Raw genomic sequence first — 13,555 nt, 5'->3', positions numbered from 1 at the left:
TGATCTTCAATTATCACAATTACTCGGGGGAGAAAAAGGTGAAAATTGCTGTCCTTGAGTTCACCGATTATGCCATTACTTGGTGGGATCATGTGGTGACTAGAGGCGAAGAAACGGGGAACGTCCTATCAATACATGGGAGGAATTGAAAACTATAATGCGGAAGAGATTTGCACCTAATCACTACTACCGGGAGCTTAATCAAAAATTGCAAAATTTATATCAAGGTTCTAAAAGTGTGGAAGATTACCATAAGGAGATGAAAATGCTAATGATTAGGGCTAATGTGGAGGAGGATAGGGAAGCCACTATGGCTCGATTCTTGAGTGGGTTGAATAGGGACATCGCAAATATAGTGGACTTACAGCACTATGTGGAAATTGAAGATATGCTACATGTGGCCATGAAGGTAGAGAGGCAGTTGAAGCGAAAAAGGACAGCAAGGTACCGATCTGGATCTTCGGGTTCTAATCCTTCTTGGAAACCGAAGTGGGAAAATAACAAAGGAGATGGAACTGTTGCAAGAGGGAGAGTTGAGGTACCAAGAGGTAAGGAAGGATGCTAGCAAGGCCATACCAAATGGGGAGTCACGGCCATCAAGAAATAGGGATATCAAATGTTTTTGTTGCTTGGGAATGGAGCACATTGCTTCTCAATGCCCAAACAAGAAAATAATGATTCTGTAGGACAATGGGGAAGTGGAAATTGAAAGTGAAGGTGATTATACAAACATGCCAGAATTGGAAGATGCTGATGAACAAGACACCACGGAGTACGCGGTTGGAGGTAAGCTGTTGGTCATGAGGCGAGCTCTCAACACTCAAATCAAGGCGGATGACTTGAAGCAGCAGCGAGAAAACATATTCCACTCGTGGTGTCACGTCAATGGCAAGGTATGTAGTGTAATAATTGATGGTGGAAGTTGTACTAACATGGTTAGCACTAATATGGTGGAAAATTGGGTTTAACATTATTAAAGCATCCTCGGCCCTACATATTAGAATGGTTAAATGAATGTGGGGAAATCAAGATGACAAAAAGGGTGTTAATTAATTTTTCCATTGGTAAATATCAAGAAGAGGTGATGTGTGATGTTGTACCTATGATACGGGGCATATTTTGTTAGGAAGACCATGTCAATACGATAGGAAAGTAATGCATGATGGGTATAAGAATAAGTATAGTTTTGTGAAAGATGGGAGGTATGTCACTGTTGCGCCATTAACATCGACACAAGTATATGAGGACCAAATTCAATTGAAAAATGAAGAAGAATCAAGAGTAAAGGAGTTAGAGAAAAAGAGAGAAAATAGTGAAGTGGCCAATAGAGAGGAAAAGAGAGTGGGGCCATATGAGAGAAAAAAATAGTCTTCCGTTAGGAGAGAAAAGCGAAAACAAAATTTCTTTGCGAGAGGGAGTGAATTAAAAAAGGCAATAATGGAGAGAAAACAAATGATACTATTGGTTTACAAGGAGTTACTCCTCAACTTTGAGGAGCCTAACACATCCCTTTCTAGTTTGGCTATTTCTTTGTTGCAGGAATTTGAAGATGTATTTTCGAAAGATGTGCCTAGTGGGTTACCACCCATTAGGGAAATTAAGCACTAAATTGATTTCATACCTAGGGCTGTCATTCCTAACTACCAACTTATCGGAGTAATCTAGAAGAGATAAAAGAGCTTCGAAAACAAGTGGAGAAATTGATGAGCAAGGGTTATGTGAGGGAAAGCATGAGTCTATGTGCCGTACCTGTACTGTTGGTGCCAAAGAAAGATGAAACTTGGAGAATGTGCGTGGATTGCAAAGCCATCAACAATATCATGGTAAAATATCGTCACCCAATTCCTAGACTAGATGACATGTTAGATGAGCTACATGGTGCATGCATATTTAGCAAAATTGATCTTAAGAGTGGGTATCATAAAATTCGCATGAGGGAGGGTGATGAATGGAAGACGGTTTTTAAAACTAAATACGGGTTGTATGAATGGTTAGTCATGCCGTTTGGCCTCACAAATGCACCAAGCACTTTTATGCGACTAATGAACCATGTTTTAACGTGCTTTCATTGAAAAATTTGTTGTAGTTTATTTTGATGACATTTTAATCTATAGCAAGAATCTTGATGAGCATGTAGAACATTTGAGGTGTGTGCTTGTGGTTTTGAGAAAAGAACATCTTTATGCCAACTTTAAAAAGTGCACATTTTGCATGGATAGGGTTGTATTTTTAGACTTTGTAGTTAGTGCTAATGGTGTAGAGGTAGATGAAGAGAAAATAAAGGCTATTAAGGATTGGTCAACACTTAAAAATATAACTAAAGTTAGAAGTTTTCATGGATTGACTAGTTTTTATGGGCGTTTTGTTAGGGACTTTAGCACGATTACCACGCCACTAACTGAAATTGTCAAGAAAAATGTGGGGTTTTAATGGGGGTAGAACAAGAACATGCATTCAACACCATCAAAGATTGTTTGTGTAAAGCACTAGTTTTAGCACTTCTTAACTTTGACAAAACTTTCGAGTTTGAGTATGATACATCAAGAATAGGTATTGGAGTAGTCTTAATGCAGGATAAGAGACCGATAGCCTATTTTGGTGAAAAGCTAAGTGGTGTAGCTCTCAACTATCCTACATATGATAAGGAGCTCTATTCACTTGTTCGAACCTTAGAGATATGGTAGCATTACCTATGGCCAAAGGAGTTCGTAATTTACACAGACCATGAATCGTTGAAGCATTTGCAGGGTCAAGGTAAGTTGAACAAACGACACGCACGCGTGATAGAATTCATAAAAACTTTTCCATATGTCATCCGTTACAAACAAGGTAAGGAAAATGTGGTGGCAGATGCATTGTCGTGAAGGTATGTGCTTCTAACTATTTTAAGTGCGAAATTACTTGGCTTTGAGTACATTAAAGGCATATATGATAATGATATTGATTTTTCCAACATTTACAATTCACGCCATAAGAGGGGCTGTAGAGAAATTCTTTAAGCATGAGGGGTACTTGTTTAGGGAAAACAAATTATGTGTTCCTAATTGCTCTATGCGTAAGTTGTTGGTTAGAAAAGCACATAGTGAGGGACTAATGGGTCACTTTGGAGTAGCAAAGACTTTAGAAATATTAACTGAACACTTTTATTGGCCTAAAATGAAAGTTGATGTAAAACGGATTTGCAGTCGATGCATAACTTGTAAAAAGGCTAAATATAGGGTCTTACCTCATGGACTTTACGCACCTTTGCCAGTACCTAGTGAACCTTGGATAGACATTTCCATGGATTTTGTGTTAGGTTTACTTACTATTAAAAATGGAAGGGATTTGATTTTTGTAGTGGTGGATAGGTTTAGTAAGATGGCCCATTTCATTGCATGCCACAAAACCGATGATGCCACTAATATTGTAGACTTGTTCTTTAAAGAGATTGTGCACTTGCATAGAGTACCTAAGAATATTGTGTCAGATAGGGATGCCAAATTTCTTAGTCACTTTTGGAGGGTCTTGTGGAATAAGTTAGGTACAAAATTACTATTTCATACAACTTGTCACCCACAAATCGATGGTCAAACCGAAGTAGTGAATCGGACCATGACATAGCTATTGCGCACTATGGTTAATAAAAACTTAAAAAATTGGGAAGAATATTTACCTTTCATAGAGTTTGCATATAATAAGGCCACACACTCCACTACATCGTTTTCTCCATTTGAGATTGTTTATGGTTTTAATCCATTAACACCTATGGATTTAATACCTTTGCCTGTGAATGAACGAGATAGCTTGGATGGGAAGAGGAAGGCCGAGTTGGTGAGGTCATTTCATGAAAAGGTACGGGAGAAAATTGAGAAGAAGAGCAAGTAAATAAGGGCAGGAAGATTATTACCTTCGAACCAGGAGATTGGGTTTGGATGCATTTTAGAAAATAGTGATTTCTAGAGCAGAGGAAATCAAAATTGTTACCGGGGGGAGATGGACCGTTTCAAGTACTTGAGAAGATCAATGACAACGCATACAAATTAGATCTTCCAGGTAAGTATAGAGTTTCAGCAACTTTTAAAGTGTCTGATCTTTTCCTCTTTGATGCAGGTTAAGATTCGAGGACGAATCCTTTCAAAGAGGGAGGGGATGATGTGATCTAGGACATGCAAGCGTTGAAGTCAAGTCCAACGTCAAGCCCGAGAAAAGATCCATTAATAGTCAACGGTGGACTGATGACTCGATCGAGGGGAAAGCAAGGGAAAGTGACGAATGTGATTGTTTGTCAAGGCAATCGTTGATGAAAACATGTTCGAGACTCAAAATGGGACAAGTTTTATATTGGGGTCGAAGGCCGAAGAAGCTTAGGTCAATGTGTTAAAGGTGGACGAAAACATAGTCGGAGGCCAAACAATGGGACAGCATGGTTAAACGACCCTTGCGGTCGCATAGATGTAAGCAGGGAAGACAGTAGCTGAATTTCGGTGTTCCCTGTGGCCGCGTGGAATTACACAATGTGACCACATTGTTAAGTCTGGAAGCGTTTTTTTTTTTTTGAATTTTTTCGCGATTTTCCTAGTTTTATTAGAATTCCATATTTATGTGATTCCCTACCAAATTTAGACTATTATGCGCGAAATTACCTAGATTTTTAGGATTAGTATAAATATTTTCTCATTCCATTGTTTTAGAACCACTTTTGAAATTATTATTATTGAGAAAGTTTTATTGATTTTTTCCTGTGTTCTTCAATTGAACAATTTACGGACTTATCAAGATTTAAATCTTGTAGCGTTCAAATCAACCGAGTCAGATTCACTGTTGAAGTTGCTGAGCCTCCTCCAGCTGCCCCCTAGAGTAGTATTTTGGGCTTTTTTTTTGGTAATGGCCACGGCCTTAAATATGTAATAAGAATTCTTCCTTAATGAAATGAAATATTTTCAAAGTATTTTGTGTTAATTTCTTTATGTCTATGCTTTATAATTGAAAACTCGAAGTACCATTGCAAATTGGATTAACTAATAGACAATTGCCTCATGTTTAGAGACCTCAACTGGATTAATAATATGAGTGATCTTTGAAGTGGAACTTGACCTTTCAAATCAATTACTTGACTTTAAGATACGTAAAGTTTTGTTGCACCATGTTTCATCAAATTATTGCTTAACCTCGTCAATATTAAGTGGTTGGGGTTTTCTCACGTAGAGCTTTTTCCATTAACGTTCAGCTTCATCAAAGAGAGGCAAGTGATGTATGCCTTGGAGTTCAAGTGATGTAATCTCCTTTTGGGATTCGAACCTCTTCTCCGAGGCACCCATGCTTCTCTACATGGTGGATGGTTCATTCATGCATAGGCTTCTTTCTTTGACATTCAGTTTCGTCAAAGAGAGGCATGTGATGTACGCCTTGGAGTTCGAGCGATGTGATCTCCTTTGGGACCTGAACCTCTTCTTCGAAGCACCCACGCTTCTTTGCACGATGGATGGTTCATCCATGCATAGGCTTTTTTCTTTGACATTCAGCTTCGTCAAAGAGAGACGTGATGTACGCATCGAAGTTTGAGCAAAGTGATCGCCTTTTGGGATCTGAACCTCTCATTCAAAGTGCCCACACTTCTCTACATGGTGGATGGTTCATCCATACATAAGCTTCTCTCTTTGACGTTCAGCTTTGCCAAAGAGAGGCATGTGATGTACTCCTCGGAGTTCGAGTGAGGTGATCTCGTTTTGGGATCTGAACCTCTCATTCGAGGTGCCCACGCTTCTCTGCATGGTAGATGGTTCATCCATATATAGCCTTCTCTCTTTGACATTCAGTCTTTCCCGAGGCTCTAGCTTTTGAAGTACTTACCTTAAGGGGAAGTTAGATAGGACATGTATTGTGTGAGCTTGGAAGTAGGGCCTCAACTTTCTAGAAACCGCGATCAGGGCTAATGTTAGCTTCTCTATGTTGGGATTGCATGTCTCTAGTACACGAAGAGCCTTGCTGATGTAGTATACTGGTAGCTGGGCGGTACCTTCTTCCCAAATTAAGATTGCTCTGATGGCTTCATTAGAGACGGCTAGGTATAACTTTAGGACTTCTCCAAGCTTGGGCTTTAAGAGGAGCGGGCTTGCCCTATGTGCCTTTTCAAGCTTTGGAAGGCCTCTTCACATTCCTCCACCCATTGGAACCTCTTCCCCCTTTCAAGATCTTGAATAACGAGAGGCATTTATCGATGGCTTTAGAGATAAAATGGCTGTGCACAGCTACACGACTAGTTAGGCTTTAGATCTCCTTATATTTCTAAGGGGGTCTCATCTCGATTAGGGCATGAATTTTCTCAGGATTGGCTTCAATTCCTTTCTGGTTGACCATATATTTGAGAAACTTTTCAAACACAACATCGAACGCATATTTAAGAGGGTTGAGCCTCATCCTATATCTTTATAAGATCTGAAAAGTTTCATTCAGGTGTGCCATATGGTTATCCATCTTCAAACTTTTGACAAGCATGTCGTTCAGATAGACTTCTATTTTTTTGCCAATGACGTTTGTGAACATCTTGTTGACAAGCCTTTGATAGGTAGCCCGACGTTTTTCAAGCCAAAGGGCATCATATTTAGTAATATAGGCCTCTATCTGTGATAAAGGAGGTGCTCTCATCATCAGTGGATACATAAGGATTTGGTTATAGCCTGAATAGGCGTCCATAAAGCTCAACAACCCATGTCCGGCGGTGGAGTTCACATCAATTCTAGGAAGCAATAAACTATCATTGGGGCATGCCTTATTAAGATTGGTAAATTCGATACAAACCCTCAATTTTCCATTATGCTTCTTCACTAGTACCGTGTTGGAGACCAACTTTGGATAAATGGCCTCCCTAATGAAGCCATTTGTGATCGGCTTCTGAACTTCTTCCTTTAGAGCCTCATATCTCTCAGGATTTAGGGCTCTTCTCTTTTGTCTATACGGGTAACCTTAGGATCGATTTTCAGGTAGCGATAGTTGACCTTAGGGACAATGTCCACCATGTTCTCGTGCCTCCATGCAAAGACATCAAGGTTCCTACCTAGGAAGTCCTTGAGTTTTTCCTTGAGATATGTCGAGAGGCCCTTACCAACTTTTAATGTTTTGGCGAGATCCCAGGGGTTTACCGAAAAACATTCTAGCTCTTCTATCGGGGCTATCTAAGGTTCACACTCAGCCACTCGGGGGTCAATTTCATCAAGTACGAACACTTTCCATTCGGGAGGAGTGTCAATCATTTCGACATCTTCATGCTCAGAGGGTATCTCAAATGGGACATCCATTATGTCCATGTCAACTATGACAACGTTGACATCCTGGGGTTCAGCTTTCCTTATGGACCTTAGGTAGCACTCCCGTGACCCTCTCTGGTCACCCCTCACGGTTGCTACTCCATTCTCAATCGAGAACTTCATGCATGGATGGTAGATGGAGGTGACAGCTTCAAAATCTTTCAGTGCACCCCATGATAAGCCAATCGACTGTCAACAATCAAGAATTCCATGAAATTCAACGTGGCCTCACGCCCAGATTACTGGTCATACCTAGGTGGGGGCCTATTCCCCGGAGGCAAACTATTTCTTCTCTCACCTTTGGGACTTGCTCTTCGAAGTTGACGTGTAAAGTCCTAACAATTTACAGTGTCTTGGAAGTACGAGTGGTGCTACGAACATTATTGGTGGGGGCTCGAATTTTGCCTAGGCCTTAAGCCTCACCCTCGACCTCTTCCCCAACAGGTAGCCTGTTATGAAGATTCAAAATGCCGTGTATTCGTGGCTGGGGTTACATCTTCATAAGCCAGGGTTAGTATCACATTAAAAGTAGTGGCTGCAAGTACTTGCCCTGAGTTTTCGTTACCAGTCGAATTCATCTGGTAGTCCATCAAATGGGAGGTTGGCCATCTTACATGCTGCCTTTACTGAGGCGAGAGGCCTCTGTTAACCTTATTCCTATGATCAATCAATTTCTCATTGATTATCTCTCGTCTCATCATTTCAAGCAATGTGTCATAAGTGGTGGGATCCTGGTTTTGCACATTCCTCAAAAATAAAGTGTTCATGTTTAGACCTTTCCTTAAAGCTAACAAAGCTTCGCGGTCAGTGACTTGCACACAATATGTTATTTCGTCTGTAAAGCGCGATAAGATGCTTTTCAAAGATTCCCCATGTGCTTATCTCATATCTTGGAGACATTGAATAGGGCCTTCCTTCCTTGCTTATGACTAATTGTTTCAAGAAAGTGGTTTTGAACTCTGGCCAGCTCCTCATGCTCCCAGATGGTAGCCTGCTATACCACACCGCTCCACTAAGTGTTAAGTGAAAGGCCCTACACTTTACTGTCGAGTAGCACCTCTCATGCTCATGTGAGTTTTATAAGTGTTCAAGTATTTCTCTGGGTCACCTCTCCTATCATATTTCGGTATCTTCGACATGACATAATGGCTCGACACTTGGGCATTCCTCAAGTCTCACGAAAATAGTAAATTTTCATCGTCGTCGTCTAGGTCACAAGACCTCTGTTGTTCATCTGAATCATTGTTCTCATCAGCCTAGTATCTGGGTGGTGGATAAGAGGGGTTTGCTTGATTCTTAGCCTCTTCCTCTCTCTTTTGATGCCTGTTTCTTGTTAGAGCAACGCGTGAGTTATTTTCTTACCTTTCCTTTTGCTTCTGAATTGGAGATGGGGGCTGTGGCCTCGTGCGAGGCTCACGGGGCTGCTATTGCTACTTAGGCCTCAGCTCTGCTGGACTGATTCTGTCAAACACATTGCTGGACCTCTTAGGTCTTGGTTTAGCCTCATATATTAACGGGAAATGTCTTCCATATTATATGGGATCTCGGTGTGTCGGCCAGAGGCATAGTTGGATGAAAAATCAACCTCTACTTCTCTTTCAATAGGGCTAACTCCCCTCCCATGCCTAGAAGGTATGGCTCGTTAGCTTTGATCCTTATCTTTATGTTGGTATTGTCCTTATTGCGTGTATGGAGGCATGGGATAGCCTCCTTGGTCCTACATTTGCATCAAGAGCTCTTGCATGGCTAAGTTCTGGTTGGTGACGTTCCTCATATTAGCTACCATGGTAGCTACCTCCCTGGTGAGCTGGGCAGCCATCCGCATTCCATCTTTTTTGTGGTGGTAGTGAGGTCGACAACGACCAGTTGGGACAGCTGTTGGGGGATTGCTCCAGCATTCTCTCTCACCCTCCTAAGGGGTATATCTTTATGGGAACTCATTTCTTTGGATCTCAACTTCAAATCTTCAACTTGTGGGGCTTCCTCTTGCTCTTTTTCTAGAACAAATCCTTATTAAAGGGGAATGCCCCTATGCCATTTTTTAGTAAACTTTTACCACACAGTTGCTCATGGTTATAGTAAGATTTCCTACAGACGGTGCCAATCTGTTGACCTCATTTCCGTTGGGGCCATATGGACAACATATACTGGACCCACCTACACACACGTAAGTTAAGTCCTATATGCTAAAACACAACAATTGTCTGGAACGACCTAAGAAGGGGCGTGAGAGTAGCTCAAAGGCTTGGGACGACAACGTTTGGAATTCGACAATACATTTGAAGAGCGTTTGTACAATAATTATCAATTGTAGGGGATCAATGTTATGAAAACTTAATTGTATTTGTAAGAGAATAAAATGGAGTGAACTATTTTGTATTTACTCTAGTGTTGAGTTTTGTATGCAAAGTTGCATTAGTTTTACAATGGTGACATGGGGAAATATTTTTAGTAGTGCAAGGTGAATTGCGGCTCTCGGATGGGAGTAAACGTGGCCTCATTTATCCATCTAATTCGAAGCATCACTTTTGACTTGTTAGCCTGCTTTACATTTATGAAGTAGCAGAATCGTCACTTTATTTGACAATACTTGGCACTTAAACTCTATGATAGACGTCACATCAATCATTTGAAAAAGATACTTGTGAAGGGGAAGATCTCATGGAGGGAGTGATAATGAAGACACCTCGAATAATGGGCCTCGACATCAACCGCCTTGGCTAGTGTACTTTAGGATTGGAGACGTTGAGCCTTGGTTAAGGTGTTGAGAGCCTGGGGCCTTGACCACCATGCCATATGCCTTATCCTAAGTGGACCAAGGGCTACAATGGACGACCATGTGGAACCACTTGTGATGAGACCTAACAGATTCTTTGTGTCTACTTGGTGGTGGTGTTAATTAACATCAAACATTGAATCAGAAGGGAAGTTATTAGCTTCTTGTTATTAGTATTCAATTTCCTTACTGTATTGATAATTAACTTGGTGTTTTATCAATCATATGTGCTAGGGACCTCATAATTTATTACAAACTAGTATCAAAGTGTAGATCTTTGCATTTGGCAATTAAGTTTGTTCCTTGGTCGAGTCCTATAGCTAAAAAATAGACTTGAATTGCTGTGATTTTTTGGAGAGGGAAGTTATGTCAATTTTACTGCTGATTTTACAAAATGACTTGAAACCTTAAATAAAAAATTCGCATCTCTCATTATTACGGACAAAGATAGGTCCACTCTGGTAAATTAGCTGAATCCCTTTATTTTTTGCAATAGTTGGTCTTGAGTGGGGTAAGTACTTGTCGCTATTTGACAATATTTTGCGTTGTTGAGCGCTTTGTCTTATAGAATTGTTACTTTGTCTTTACCCACTCGAAGATTCACTTGTGATAGAGGTTCAAATCCCAGGTTATCCCTGGGAATCTTAAACTAGTGTATAACTGCAACCCTTAGGACATTATTTGCATGGTTGTCTCTTTCTTGGTTGCTTACGTGCTATTTATCTTATTTGTTAAGATATCTAGCACCATTTTGATTTGAGTAACTTTAACGATAAAGATGATTTTTCTATGTTGCAACAAAAGATGAAAAAAAATTTGGTTCAACAAAATGTTTCAAAAGCTATCGATAATACTTCTTCACATATTGATGATCAAAAGAAAGAATTTGATGATCTTGCTTATACTTCTATTATCTTGCACTTATGTGATGTTATTTTGCAAAAAGTTGGCAAACATGATTTTGTCGAAAAACTTTGAAAAAAGCTTGAGGAGCTTTATTTTACTCAATCTATGCCCAACAAACTTTTTTTGCTTGAAAGTTTTTTCAATTTCAAAATTGACTCCTCAAAAGATTTAAACAACAATCTTGACAATTTTATAAATGGGTTCAAGTTATTACAAATTGTAGTGAAAAGAATTTTGATGAATACAAAGCTATTATCCTTTTGAATGTTATTCTTAATAGTTATAGAGATATCAAGAATGTAATCAAATATGAGAGGAATACTCTTTTACCCAATATAGTCGTCGATTCATTAAAAAGTAAGGAGATGGAGATGAAAGTTGAAAGAAATGAGAGAAAATAAGGAGATATTCATCATATGGGAGGTAGGTCTCAGTTTATGGGTGGTGAGGTGCAAAACAGTGGTGACAAGAAAAAGTGGAGATGTAGATTTAAGTTATAGGGGAAGGCCTTGAAGAAACTAAGATATTTCATTAATGAGTACAATAAAGAGAAAAACTAAGTTAAGAGATTAGAGAGATGGAGAACCCAGTTAGGCAAATATTGTTGTCTCGAGAGATGAATCTGGTAAGATTTACATGCTCCAAACACTGAATCAGCCGAAATAAGCCTATCTATGAACTCCTATATGCATGAGTAGATTCACAAATTTAGTACTTCTTTTCATGTTACATCAAATAAAATATTGTTTAAATATATGAATGAATCTGAACATGGTCATGTTGTTACGTAGGGTGGAGTCACATATAAGATCACTGGCATTGGTAGTATGACTTCAGATTTGACGGTGGTATTGTGCACACACACTAAAAGAAGTTAAGTATATTCCATACATTGATAGGAACCTAATTTCTGTTGGAGGTTTCACTAGTACTCTTAGTTATGGTGTTATGAGAATTTGCAAAGGAGCATTTAGAGCCTTTAAGGCTACTAGAAAAAAACGGCATATACATTACACATGTTAAGGTAATGGGTGGTTTAAATTCCACTATCACAGACTCTAATAACACATAGAAGTGGCACGGTAGGTTAGCTAATGTTAGCATTAAGGCTCCTAAGTACCTTAATGATAAGGGTATGCTTGGTAAAGATCATATTTCTAACATGCCATTTCGCGATCATTGTGTACTTGGTAAACATCATAAAATGTCATTTTCATCAAGCGCATACAAGACATTTAAAGTGTTAGAATACATTTATACTAATTTGTGGGGTCCGGAGAGCAATCCAACTTTTGGTGGTAACAAATATTTCCTATTTATTATTGATGATTTCTCTAAATGCATATCGACTTTTGTTTGAAAAATAAAATTGAAATTGTTTTGAATATTAAAAATTGGAAAGTTAAAGATAGAGAACCAGACAAGTAAAAATGTGAAATATTTGCAGACCGATAATGATCTCAAACTGTGCATTGCTAAATTTGATAATATGTGTAATGAATTTGGTATTACTAGACGTAAAACTATTCCTTATTGTAGAACCCCAAATAATTCTAGACACCTTAGTGGCACTAAGACATGAATATTGGATGACTAAAGTATATTTCAGATTTTTAGTCTCATTTGAGACCCATTTTCGACATAGGAAACATTCGATTCAGAAAATAATATTTGAATAAAAGTTGTATCTCTTTGAGTTAGCTTTCCAACGTACTTTGAATTACCTCAATCGGATATCGGGAGAAGAAGTTATGATAGAAACACTGAAAGCTGTGCAGTGTCAACCGGACTACAACCGGTTGACCGAAACTGCCTGAAATGAAAATTCTCATTTTTCTCTAGAATTTAAATATTTATTTTCATCAATTATTTTCTCAAAGGGTCACCCACGTTTTTGGCAATAAAAACCCCATTAAATTGAAGTATTTAACCTCAAACTTAAATGGCACCTATGTTTTCTCTCTTAAATGAAATTTGACCCTTCATTTGCTTTAAGTTATGGGATATTTACCTATAAATAGAGACCTCATTTCACTCATTTTGTCTCACACCAAAAACAAGAGCTTTTACATACTAAAGAAAGAGTTTCCAAAAGAGAAAAAGAGAGGGAGGAAAACTATTTTTCCTAGAAGTTTAAGAAGTGTTTTCAAGTATCAATTCTCAACGATTTTCAAACATTCAATTCTTTCAACGTCCAAGTTTTATCGAAGTTTTCAATCCAAGTTTTCAAAATTTCAAAAGTATCAATCAAAGTAGGTAGAGGTGCAATGTGTTTAATCGTGTTAAGTTATAAGTTTCGATTCATGTTAATGTTTGTATGTCAAATGGTACTCCGGTACGGCATATCCCTCTATGTTAATGGTTGTATGTCAAATGGTACTTTGGTACGGCATACCCCTCTATGTTGAAGAAATGTTCGTATGTCAAATGGTGCCCTCGGGTACGGCATATCCCTTCATGTCAAATGGTGCCTCCGGGTACGGCATGTATGAAAAATTATAAAGTTAATATTTTGAAATGTATAGTTTGATCACAAATGTACCTATGACACCTATTGAGTTTTTCAACTCACGGGTTTAATCTCATC

Source organism: Olea europaea, chromosome 6 (genome assembly GCF_002742605.1).
Source record: "Olea europaea var. sylvestris chromosome 6, O_europaea_v1, whole genome shotgun sequence".
Lineage (NCBI taxonomy): Eukaryota > Viridiplantae > Streptophyta > Magnoliopsida > Lamiales > Oleaceae > Olea > Olea europaea.
The sequence above is the reverse complement of the archived record's forward strand: the minus strand, read 5'-3'. Positions refer to the sequence as shown.